This window comes from Schistocerca nitens, chromosome 3 (assembly GCF_023898315.1).
Source record: "Schistocerca nitens isolate TAMUIC-IGC-003100 chromosome 3, iqSchNite1.1, whole genome shotgun sequence".
Taxonomy (NCBI): domain Eukaryota; kingdom Metazoa; phylum Arthropoda; class Insecta; order Orthoptera; family Acrididae; genus Schistocerca; species Schistocerca nitens.
Genome location: NC_064616.1, coordinates 65,556,945 through 65,571,099, shown reverse-complemented (window position 1 = coordinate 65,571,099; position 14,155 = coordinate 65,556,945).

Here is a 14,155-nt window from a genome sequence, read left to right as displayed (position 1 = left end):
GGCACTCACACATAATCAACTTCGCTCTCCAAAATTCCAGGACATGTTCAGATTTGCTTGGACATATGCAGGATTTGACGGTCTACACACGGAAAAATTTGAAAACGTTAAAAACATATGTTTTGATAGAGCACAGGCAAAACTGTGCGACTGTGAAACTGTTGCATTCATTTGTTGCAGGTTATGTGACAAACTCCTATCTTTTCATCACTTTTTTGGAAGTGATTATCACATCCACAAGGAAACCTAAATCGGGCAAGGTAGAAGTATCTTTTTATCCGTTCGCCAAGTGTACAAGTTAGGTGGGACGACAACATATTCCTGCCTATGAAGCACATGCCGTCACCAGTGTCTTATAGAATATATCAGACGTGTTTTCCTGTGGAGGAATCGGTTGACCTATGACCTTGCAATCAAATGTTTTCGGTTCCAATTGGAGAGGCACGTCCTTTCGTCTACTAATCGCACGGTTTTGCAGTGCGGTCGCAAAACACAGACACTAAACTTATTACAGTGAACAGAGGCGTCAACGAACGAACGGACAGATCATAACTTTGCGAAAATAAAGAAATTAAAATTTTCACTCGAAGGAAGACTTGAACCAAGGACCTCTTGTTTCCCAGGTGCTCAAGCTAACCACGGGTCCACGGCGCTCCTGAGCTCACATTCCCCTTTATGTTGCCTATCTTGCGCATGGACTACTCAGTTTGTATATTTTGCTTATTTTTTTCATAGTTCCACACAACTTCTTCGTGTTTTCTCGATTAATCTGTGTTCATTTTTTCAAGGCCTATCCACTGTGCCAACTTATAACTAAATCTGAGGGGGGTGCGATGGGGAGGTTCCCTTGTGAGATATGGTCTTTTGGTCCTCTCCATACCACGGGTAAAGCGTTTTCTTTGTCTTTCATCTGGTAATTAGTTTGCAACAAGTTGTGCAACATATATGTGGTGCTCATTCTCCATACTGCCTTTCGATGGATATTCCAAAATACTGTTTGTAAGCCTTCTTTATCAATTTTCCCCTTCCGAGTTAATTGTCACTGAAGTTAGCCAATCAGGTCACTACGTGAGCTAATTCAATTGAGAGATAGTGTTGCCAAATGCGTTCTTCGTCTGGTTTCCTAAAATCGAACAAGAGAGCCCTTTATCCTACACTGTGTAGGTAGAAACACAGTTTATGATTACTCACACTGGTGGTAAAGAGGAGACTGGCGAAACGAAACAGTGTTCCGGTGGTGACTGACAGCGGAGGTAACGGGGTGAGTTAATAACCAACACAAGTCCCGAGAGTAGCCGAGTCGTCTAAAGTATATACCCCAATCCCGGGAAAAAGTCCAAATCACAAAACGTCAATAAGGCGAAGTCAAAATATTCTGCTATCCAATGGCGCGTACGTAAAGCCGTAACCTCATGGTACGTGGTAGCTACGTTGCCATAGCGCTCTACAAGTTTTGTGACGTCACTTCCTGCTATTTCACGTGGAGCACAAAGTAAGTTCTGCGATATTTCGGTAAAGTGTTATGTAAAGTAGACCCAATAGGCAGCAATATCTCCTCCTACGTCTGAAACATGGATTGTAGCCACGTTTGGAAGTGAAACATAGACGATAAATACTTTGGACAAGAAGAGAATAGAAGCTTTCGGAGTGTGGTGCTAGAGAAAAGTGTTGAAGATTAGATGGGCATATCACGTAACTAATTAGGAGGTACTGAATAGAATTGAGGAGAAGAGAAATTTATGCCACAACTTGATTAGAAGAAGGGATCGGTTGGTAGGACCCATTCTGAGTCATCAAGGGATCACCAATTTAGTACTGGACGGAAGCGTGGATGGTAAAAATCGTAGAGGGAGACCAAGAGATAAATACAATTAGCAGATTCAGAGTGATGTAGGTGGCAGTAGTTACTCGGAGATGAAGAAGCTTGCACAGGATAGAGTAGCATAGAGATCTGCATCAAACCAGTCTCTGGACTGAAGACCACAACAACAACAACGTCACAAGCAGAAAGCATGAGGCCCGCAGCAACCGAGACACCGTATTGTATTTGTCTGTTCATCAGAAGCCCATATTCGGTGGGTTTCATGTTATATCTTACACCCTATGAATGTATGCTCTTTCTAAGCACCAGCACACTGAATATCTCGAGAACGAATCGTTGTTGGTATGATTTGTTGTAATAAAATGACGGGAAAGGTCATACTGGTGTTTAAGGAATTTTCGTATTTAGTTGTTTTCGCGTTATAACTCGCGTGTTGTGAAAGTAAGCAATTTTAAGGTAACCGTACACTGAAAATTCATGAGAAACGTGTAGTTCTTGGTAGGATTTCTTATAATTAAATGTCAAATATAAGACCCTTTATTAAAAAGCTACCATGTAGCGCATGAGCAAAAAGCTAGAGGAGCCACGTTATGAAGCAGAGGAAAGGTCGGCGAAGAATTGGAGCCCTCTATAGAATTTTTTTGTTCACCTTCAGGTTTTCGAAAAGGTTGTGGAACTTCGTTATGAAATTTATAGAAATAATTTCTGTAGTACTTGATGTTACTTAAATGTAAGTGTGCTCTCTCGCAGGAGTGAGTTTGTTCGATTTGGTGAACATTTATAAGCTGATGTTCTTACTGACTGGAATGTATCTTTCCTTTCTGTGTTATTACATGTCAACGGATACCGAAGTCTGTATTTATACATGCCGCAGGCCCGCATCTCGTGGTCGTGCGGTAGCGTTCACGCTTCCCACGCCCGGGTTCCCGGGTTCGATTCCCGGCGGGGTCAGGGATTTTCTCTGCCTCGTGATGGCTGGGTGTTGTGTGCTGTCCTTAGGTTAGTTAGGTTTAAGTAGTTCTAAGTTCTAGGGGACTTATGACCACAGCAGTTGAGTCCCATAGTGCTCAGAGCCATTTGAACCATGCCGCAGGCAGAACAACATGACTAGCATGTGGACGAGGGAGAAAATGCGCGTTTTAATTGAGATAACGTGGGAATTTTGCACGCGACCATTTTCGTGAACAAACTGAATTGTTTTCGAGCTAAATAAAGCCGACAACTTCTACTGCAGAATACTGAGAGTGCAAAATTAAGTTAACCGATTGTCCCGTGTTCTGACGGCGCCGTTCTCGCGACGCTGGGTATCCCGTCTGCGCGCACGTCGACGTGTGCCGACGGCTTACGGCTTAAGGGACTAACGCGAGATTGACTACGATCGCCGGGCTGCAGAATATCGGTAAACACTTGTGAGACGACGGCACCACCTCACGTGCTTGCCGCGGCTGTCGTAGGGCTGGCGGTTATGGCTGATGCAGCCGGTTTTCGGTTATACCGTTTATTTTAAAAGACACTCGGACTAACCGGTTTTTGAAATAACCGATTTTAGTATTTTACTAAATACTAATTACTAATAAAAATAGACAATGAACAAAGGCTGAAAAATTCTATTACTCCTCAGACTTCAGCAGTATTTGTTTCAAGATATACACAATTAAAATATTAAGTGAAACAGGTAAATAAAAGGAACTTAAGTTCGTTCGCTGCTTTTATAGAAAAGTAATGAGGGTTGAATACATAAAGAATCACCAGTAATTTAACAGGAATTTCAATAGCATTGATTTTTTGCTGACAAAAATAAAAGTGCTCTTTAGATTGAAAGAAAAATATAACATTTACAAGGAGCCGCTACATAATAATGGTTCAAATTTTAATAATGAATCAATCTATGGGTCGATTTTTACTGTCCAATCTCTTCATAAACGTTCGTTATATAATGTATTGGTCACTAAGCTGACTTCTTTCAGCAGAAGCAGTATCATTCAAAGATGATACTAATTTTCCGGAAGCGACAGAACTTCCTACCAACGATTTTGTGCCTACAAATCACAGACCAGGCATATAACTTTTAATCTGTTTCCAATAAAAGAAAAGATCTCTGCTTCTGGATAGTAAAGGATGGTAAAAGTAACGCTCTATTTCGTTGGAAAACAAAATTTCAGGATCTAATAGCCCGCTCGTGGCTCAAGAGAGTTTGCAGTTGTTCTGGCCTCTGTGACAGCTTTGCTAGCAATAAGGCGGTTTATGTACTTTTTTTAAATTTTTTATTTATATTAGAAATTGTCAGTCTGATAGTGTAGAACTAAGCTCTGTAATAGTTTTGCACTTACGATTTTTGAAGCTCTTTAGAAGGTTTTGACACATGAATTTTGACTGCACGTTTAAAATAGAATTTTTAATGCATTTTCGAGGATAGTCACCAGGGGATAACAAGACTACGTGTAACGTGTTTTAATCTCCCCCCTGCTTTCTTCTTCCATCTATTGTCCACATTAATAAATGCCCAGTCCAAGTAATTAATCTTTTATAAAGATTTGAGAGGAGCGAATATTATAATACACTTTCAATCTAACATGAAGTCCTCACGGTTCGTTTGAACTAAATACATTGAAAGAGTGTTGTTGCTGAATTTTTTACGAATATATATTTTCCAATGATTTCCTCGCATTTTAGTATATGATACAGTATTTTGATTTTTCACGTTAACAAAGCGGAAATTACGTTGTTCGCACCTATTATACAAAAATACGTCCGATCACATCAAAGGCGAGCTTACGACTCTCACAACCTATGGAAATAACAATATTCCAAAGGCTTTACAATTTTTCCTAACGAACGAATTCCTACTTGTTTTCGTTATATTATTAAATTCGAGTATTATTTCATAATCCAAAAATAGACATAGAAAACAGTAGAGGATTGCGTAATTAGTAATAGAATTTTTAAGTGTGCAAATAGTTCACAATTTCATACGTTTCTAAAAAGAAATAATTTTAACTATACATTCAGAACTAGTACTTATCGATTACAACATCGAAACTAAAATATTTTACAAAGTAATTCCTTTCCATAAATTTTAGTTTGAAATATAACATACTGTGCATAAAATTATGTGAAAATTTGCAGAAAAACAACTGAGATAATACTGTCCTGTCCAAAATTCGAAAAATAATACTGGTATCGACAACTATTGTTGAGGAACACTAATGCAAGAGGAGGATCTCCCGTTACAGTGCTTACTTCCCGAAATTTTTGTGGCTTCTTCGAAAAGCATTAAAATATCCAATATTTCCGACAACACTCCAATGCAATTCAATACTGCCAGACTAGGGATGGTGCCATTCTGTGCAAAACAATCGACATCTGGCGACGACAGCGACTGTCAAATAGACCAAGTGAGGGCAAGTGTTGCACACTGCACATAAACGGGTATCGTCTGATAGGCCACGCCACACGGAAATCTCCTGGCAGATTAAAACTGTGTGTCAGACCGAGACTCGAACTCGAGACCTTCGCCTTTCTCAGGCAAGTGCTCTATTAAACCAGTTACCCATGCACGATTCACAACCAGTCCTCACAGTTTCACTTCCGTCGGTACATCTCTTACCTCACAAAATTCACAGAAGTTCTGTTGTGTAGCTTGCAGGACTAGCACTCCTGGAAGAAAGGATACCGCGGAGAAATGGCTTAGTCACAGCCTGGGGGACGTTTCCAGAATTCTGATTCCTATGCCATATGCTTTTTGCTCTTTTCTAACTGTCGGCGTTACTATTAAAATAACATTGATCGTTTTTTTTCACTTTCTATAATAACCTAATCTTTCAAATCAATGGAAATTTTACGAATAAATATTACTCTTTTTTTAAAAAAAAGTTTTATTTAAAAACCAAAAATTTAGCAGCACTGCTATGTCAAATGATGTACGAGTTTTCTAACCCAGTTATTACAACAAATTTAAACAAGCCTGTCATAACCGAGGCCAAACAAATTCCGAAAAGTACCGGTATCGGCATCTGCTCACATTGAACGTTCCACAATTTAAACTATTGGCTTGCTTACACGTGGAAATCGGCAGCATTCCATTCTCATTTATGCGGACAATGAACAAGTTTTGTTAGTTGAAGTTGGTATAGGGTACTTGATTTAGCTGCGTACATTTCAAAAATCTGTTGGAACTTCTGTCATTTAAGTACTCTCGCGTATTTCTGTTGCAGTAGTGACGCACAGATAGTTATGCACATACACTACAAACAACATTTGTTGTATTCTTCGAGATGCAGTTTATTATCACAGTCGATTTGTAACTTCTCACTTGACAATCTTCAGGCCTGACCTGGATTTTACAACAGATGAGTGAGTATCACAGTGCCACAAATTCTCTCTCGTCTCCACAGAGTATAATACTTCGTGACGCACTACCACTCTAATGGAAAGTATTCCGCAGTCACTCGATGACAGGATTTGACAAAATTATTTCCAGAATAATCAATATTTATATCCCAGCATGGCAATGTAGTACATTAATATACACTCCTGGAAATTGAAATAAGAACACCGTGAATTCATTGTCCCAGGAAGGGGAAACTTTATTGACACATTCCTGGGGTCAGATACATCACATGATCACACTGACAGAACCACAGGCACATAGACACAGGCAACAGAGCATGCACAATGTCGGCACTAGTACAGTGTATATCCACCTTTCGCAGCAATGCAGGCTGCTATTCTCCCATGGAGACGATCGTAGAGATGCTGGATGTAGTCCTGTGGAACGGCTTGCCATGCCATTTCCACCTGGCGCCTCAGTTGGACCAGCGTTCGTGCTGGACGTGCAGACCGCGTGAGACGACGCTTCATCCAGTCCCAAACATGCTCAATGGGGGACAGATCCGGAGATCTTGCTGGCCAGGGTAGTTGACTTACACCTTCTAGAGCACGTTGGGTGGCACGGGATACATGCGGACGTGCATTGTCCTGTTGGAACAGCAAGTTCCCTTGCAGGTCTAGGAATGGTAGAACGATGGGTTCGATGACGGTTTGGATGTACCGTGCACTATTCAGTGTCCCCTCGACGATCACCAGTGGTGTACGGCCAGTGTAGGAGATCGCTCCCCACACCATGATGCCGGGTGTTGGCCCTGTGTGCCTCGGTCGTATGCAGTCCTGATTGTGGCGCTCACCTGCACGGCGCCAAACACGCATACGACCATCATTGGCACCAAGGCAGAAGCGACTCTCATCGCTGAAGACGACACGTCTCCATTCGTCCCTCCATTCACGCCTGTCGCGACACCACTGGAGGCGGGCTGCACGATGTTGGGGCGTGAGCGGAAGACGGCCTAACGGTGTGCGGGACCGTAGCCCAGCTCCATGGAGACGGTTGCGAGTGGTCCTCGCTGATACCCCAGGAGCAACAGTGTCCCTAATTTGCTGGGAAGTGGCGGTGCGGTCCCCTACGGCACTGCGTAGGATCCTACGGTCTTGGCGTGCATCCGTGCGTCGCTGCGGTCCGGTCCCAGGTCGACGGGCACGTGCACCTTCCGCCGACCACTGGCGACAACATCGATGTACTGTGGAGACCTCACGCCCCACGTGTTGAGCAATTCGGCGGTACGTCCACCCGGCCTCCCGCATGCCCACTATACGCCCTCGCTCAAAGTCCGTCAACTGCATATACGGTTCACGTCCACGCTGTCGCGGCATGCTACCGGTGTTAAAGACTGCGATGGAGCTCCGTATGCCACGGCAAACTGGCTGACACTGGCGGCGGCGGTGCACAAATGCTGCGCAGCTAGCGCCATTCGACGGCCAACACCGCGGTTCCTGGTGTGTCCGCTGTGCCGTGCGTGTGATCATTGCTTGTACAGCCCTCTCGCAGTGTCCGGAGCAAGTATGGTGGGTCTGACACACCGGTGTCAATGTGTTCTTTTTTCCATTTCCAGGAGTGTAAAACAATTGACTATTGTTCAGTTTTTACCCACTTTTCATGATTTGCTTACTGGCTGAGTAAGAGCTATCGTCCGATCTCTAACAACGTAGCTCATAATAGATCTTGCGTAACACACCTTTCTATTTTGTCGTTTGTTACTTACTTAGATAGGAAACGGGACAGTTCAAGTAGCAGATGAGTTTTGCTATTATAAAATAACTGATGATGGTCGAATTAAAGAGGATATAAAATGTAGACTGACAATGATAAGAAAAGTGTTTCTGCAGAAGAGAAATTTGTTAACATCTAATGTAGATGTAAGTGTTAGGACGTCTTTTCTGAAAGTATTTGTATGGAGTGTAGCCATGTATGGAAGTGAAACATGGATGGTAACAACGTAGACAAGAAGAGAAGAGAAACTTTGGAAATGTGCTGCTACACAAAAGAATGCTGACGATTTGATGGGTATCATGGGTAGACCACACAACTAACACAACAGAATTGAGGAGAAAAGAAATCTGTGGCACAAACCGAGTAGAACGAGGGATCGGTTGATAAGATACATTCAGAGACGTAAAGGGATCGCCAATTTAGAATTGGAAGGAAAGGGGGGAGGGAGGTAAGAATCGTGGAGGGAGACGAAGAGATGCCACAAGATGAATACAGCAAACAGATTCAGAAGGATGTAGGTTCCGTAGTTATTCGGAGATGAAGAGGCTTGCACCGGACAAAGTAGGACAGAAAGCTGCATCAAATCAGTCTGCGGACTAAGGACTACAACAAAATGTTACATAGCCAAAGTTAAACATTCAGGAAATTATTAATATAATGCATCGTGTCACAAAATCCGAATTACTTGTGAACGTTTTAAGGCATTGTACAAATGAAAACAAAGAGAATATTGAAATAATTTGTGGTGTCACCGCCAGACACCACACTTGCTAGGTGGTAGCCTTTAAATCGGTCGCGGTCCGTTAGTATACGTCGAACCCGCGTGTCGCCACTATCAGTGATTGCAGACCGAGCGCCGCCACACGCCAGGTCTAGAGAGACTTCCTAGCACTCGCCCCAGTTGTACAGCCGACTTTGCTAGCGATGGTTCACTGACAAATTACGCTCTCATTTGCCGAGACGATAGTTAGCATAGCCTTCAGCAACGTCATTTGCTACGACCTAGCAAGGCGCCATTATCATTTGCTATTTATCTTGTTAATCATGTACCGTCAGACCTACGTTCACCTTTAATGGATTAAAGTTAAGTATTCAACCAGCTACGTCCGTTTTTCTATATTCTAATTTCCTTGTCCTGTTCCAGACCTCACGCCAGCCTGCGTGAGCTAAAACGCGTGCCTTTCGGCTTCCTCTATTTATACGGGTTGGCTCTCCTGCCAGCCCACAACATAATTGTTGATGAGATTACGGGAACACCTGAAATAACCTAGACATATATGAATGTCGAATAAATTGCCTTCGTCCATAGTAATAAATTATCGTGCTCCAAAGACAATGCAAGTAGACGCATTGTCGACCCGGACTGTGGATGTTCCTAGAATTAACTTCGCGCTAGGAGGAGAAACAAACGACACACACCATTTTCCTATATTTCTCTAGCGAAAGCACGGTACATTATGCTGCTTTTCATTATCTGCGCTCTTGTTACCTCTTTGTAACTACCTTGGTTCTTGCGTACAAGTTTCAATGCGTTGTTTTTTTCCGCCGTTATGGCTGTTTGCAAAGCACGGTTTCATTTGTAGCTCTCGTAAATGGTAATGAGAAAACTTCATAGCGAAATTCTGACAGAAACCAAACACCAGGAGATTCAAATTTAAAAGAACAGGGGGTACGAATGTTCAAAAACCACGACTCATTTCGCTATAATCCAGAGGCAACTTGATGTCAGAAAGCTATAAAAACACAAACGAAAACAATGCAATTGCCCAAAACTTTCATTCCACACTCCTTATCTATGGCGTACCCGAGGTATTTAGTTCAAGATTGGGATATTTTTTTATTTTAAATAAAAATGTATGAATGCCATAAAACAGCGTTCCACATATTGTTTTGTGACATACCCGTGAAAACTGTAAACATAGGATAGCCGACTGGCTGTATGGCGTATACTGACATTCTACCAAGTTTTTTTTCTTAAGTTTCAGGGGTAGTATTCACTTTCTCCTCATACATTGTATTTCAGCATGTTCTGAGTTAAGTGATATTAAATATTTCCAGGTAAACTATGTCATCAAACAACTCTGTAAAATTGTCATAATATTTAACTGAAGCTACAGGCTGTCCAGCGGAGTCCCTTAATTCAAAATTATGGATCTAGAAAATTGAGATCGATAGACGAATGCAACAGACGGTAGTTTCATTATGAAAGCTGTAAGAATTTTATACAGAATATTCGAAATAGTTCGAAGAGCTGCTACTAGATGAGGCTGTAATCGCAATACGTTATGCCTATAAATAGTGTAATGCAGCTCAGAGCGTTCCACCCTTGAACGTGGAAGGAGCTAGCGTACCGAAAGAAGAGGATGAACTAATGTATTCCACTGAATAACATGTTTTTCTGGTACTGAAATACCACAGGTTAGAACACTACATAGTACTACGGCAACAAGATTCAGTTCCCAAATACGATTTAATGTTCCAAAAGGGCCAGATGCGAAAACCATTCGCAAGCTCTTCGCCAAATCGCAACGGACAGGCAGCGTGGCTGACGATCTAGAGGGGAATATTGGTCCAGGCAGATTGTAGTTATTCCTGAAAATGTCACCAACGTTTCTGGAATTTTCAGCAAAATCCAAGGAAATACATCCGAAGAAACTGCATCAGAGAATGGTCTGAAGCATTCCAGCACGCAGAAAATGCTGGGGCAGAGCCTACACATATTTCCATTCAAAATCCAAAGCCAACAGGCCATACCTGTACGAACTATGCAACAGAGAGCTGAATTTGGGAAACAGATTCTCACAATGATTGCAGGTTTTGATGTTGCCTGCATCCGGTTCACAGATGAAGCACACTTCCACCTGAATGGATTCGTAACAAACGAAACTGGAGATTTTGGTGTCCCGAAAATCCCCATTTGCGTGAAGCGATAAGTAAGTTACTGGATGGCCTGTGTTATGCAGCAGAGTCATTATTGGCCCTTTTTCCATCCGAGAAACAATCACTAGTGAATGTTACGTAGCAATTTTGGAACGATTTGTCGCCACACAACTAGTGTTGGAGGATCGACCAGACAACGAGCCATTAACAGGTGTTTCGCTTTCTTGGTGACTACTTCATTGCGTTGTATTATTGCAAATTTACTGGCCTCCTTACTCGACCAATCTGACTCCCTGCTTTGTGGGGCGCATTGAAAGGTACTGTCTACAGGAACCATTCCACCACGCTGGACGAAACTGAATAGACGAACTGTGTGGCATCTGAATCCATTTCCGTTGAGAAGCTACAGGATGTGATAGCAAAATTTGTTGTTCGTATGCGCCACCTCCGTACTGCGAGTGGTGGACATTTCCAAAATATCGTGATTTGATTGCGAGGACTTATTGCAGAATCAGAATGATTGTGTATATGTACTAAGATACTGAAACAATTATCAAATAAAAGTTCACTTCTAAAAATTCTTTAGGATAATACAAATTAATTTGTGTTCCCATTTATTGAAGAAGAAATTTGTTCTTCTTCTTGATCAGAATCTATAGTCCTCTCCGTAATTAAATCTTCAACAGATGGTAAGGATGGAGAAAAGATGGTAGCACAGAAGTTTAACTATCTATTCACCAAACACTTCACAACATATTTATATTGATTTAAGGAAGTAACTGTTGAAGATTTTGCGTTTCAGAGAAAATCTTTGTCGAAGGTTTACTGAAATCAGTCACCATGTGTTCTTGATTTTTATGTGAACGATCTCTCCAAGTTTTCATCAGCAGTAGATGATGTAAACTGTGTTTTTGGTTTAGTTACTTGACTACATATCCTCTCTCATTTACATTACTGTAAGAGATCGTTAGAATACCTATCATAACAAAAAATAATACGGAAAAGTTTTGGCTCCCATCGCTGCTTCTTAATTTTCCTATCAGGGACCGCCGCAGATGAAATCTTAATGAAATATATCTGAAATGCACAAAACTGAGATTGTAATTCATCCGTTGCATCATGTTATTTACTGCATCTGTGTTCAACAACACTGGAATATTTCTACAAAATACCTCAAGGTAGAAAATGCTGCACGAGAAACGGCTCTAATTTGCTAAATTGTTGCATTCTTCAGCATTTTACTCTTCAGCGGGAATTTGTGGACCACGTTGTCGAAGCGAAAATGAAGTACTTTCTAACGGATGGAAAGAATTCTTCCTTTTCATCATGCTCGAGACGTTCCACAAGTTGCGAATTACAACTACCAGTGACTAAATCGCAGTCATCGCTCTGGTTCCTTCTGCTGCGGTAATCAACCTCAGAAAGAGAATATGATATCCCTGAACATTGTACAAATTTAGACATCAAATTTTGTAATGTGACAAGCAACAGATCTTGTAATTTATGGATCGGAGGCACACTTGATTCCAAAAGTCCTTTTGCTTTGTCAAGGGTAGTTACAACACCTGACAAAAACCGACATAAAGCTGAACATAAACCTTTCTTCACTGGACATGTTGCACTTAACTGAGGAATCCTAGTTAGTCATTCTGGATGTATAGGAACACGGAATTTGCGATGCCCTAGTAAATTTCTTGAGGATGCATTACTCTCAGTTGGGGATTTCTTCACCTTCGAAACGAGACAAGTTTGGAGGCAGTTCAACTAATCATTCTGTAGCTACACAGCGAGCTGAGACAGGTTTGTATGCAGGGGCAAGGACGGAGTGTGGGAGAGTGGTCCGGAGAAACGCCCAGAGGCGTTGGAAACACAACGGTATCACCAGCATGTGTTTACAGACTGACAAAGTTCCCTCACCGCGTCGTACAATGGCCGGGCCTCAGCGCGTGCCACGAAGAAATGCTGATGGTGGGCCAGAGTGTGGCGAGGTGCGCAGCCGTTGGCCGCTCCAGGCGTTCTGGCTCACACCTCAGTGCTTTGATAAACAGCCCGTCGAGTTCTTATGTGAGGATAGTCGGCTGTGTGGTCCAGGATATCGGCTGTCATTGAGGTAAGGTCCTGGTCACCCATCGTGGGCCGACCAGGACTGTACCAGGTGATCACGTGTTGGCCAGGAGGCTACGCCTGGACGATATGAAGACGACAGCTCGCAGCTCGTCCGCGTATGGCCCCCAGCACGCCAGTCTTCTCCTCGTCTGCGATGTCCCGGTAGCCGGCAATGGTAGACTGCGGCTGTGGTTAGCAACAGACTCGCTGTGTCTCTGCGTCCAAGTCAGCAAACAGGCAGCAGGCAGGCCATCATCGATTGGCTTGTCGCGGTTCCATTGAAACACAATGAACCGGCATTGTCACTGGTTCTGGCGAGCGGGGCAGAATAGCGGCATGACTGAATGTGTTCTCGAGTTCCGAAAGCCCTGTTATTTAAAGAGCCGAGCACACACATGGTTCTGGATGCATGAGGGAATTTGACCTCGTTTATTGGTCTCGTCAGTGCTTCTTGCTTTACCCTGGTGGATCAACAATTGTTCTGAGTTGCCAAGTTCGGGTCTTTCTGCAACGTTTGACTATTCCTATGGCGCTCTGGCGCTTGAAGTTATGGAGTATTACTTGGTATTGCCCTGTTATGCCGTATTGCGACGTTTGCTCTTCAGTGAGGCCTACTAGAAACACAGACCGTACACCACAGCACGTGACATTGCACGTCTTACGAGTGCCAGCAGCCGTCTCTGGCGGGGAGCGAGTAGCTGTTTCAGACGAGTTAATAACTCTTGAATCTGCGTTTAAATACAGGCAAGTTCTCGATAGCACACGACAAAATAAAGACCTTCAGACGGTACCTTTTCAATTAAATATTGATTTCCCATGGTACCTGCGTGGAACCGAACGATCCCAAAATGTGGCAGACAGGCCTATTATACATGAAACGTCAGCTACGCTAGAACCACAAAACCGTTTCCTTTTCTTACTTTCAATTCCGCAAACTTCCTTATAATACGCGTTTATTAAAATAATATATGTATATAATTGCCTAAGTGTCGTAGACAGGCATATATATATATATATATATATATATATATATATATATATATATATATATATATATGACCCGGCGAACTTCGTACCGCCTAACAGTCAATGAATGTCGTGTTACCTTTTAGCTGAACTAATTTAGGCTTTGATGAACGTAATACAATGATACAAAATAATATTAATATAAATAGAAATATAAAAGTATTTTATTTTGATGAATGATGATGAATACATACAGAATGAGAATAAAAATTAAAAAA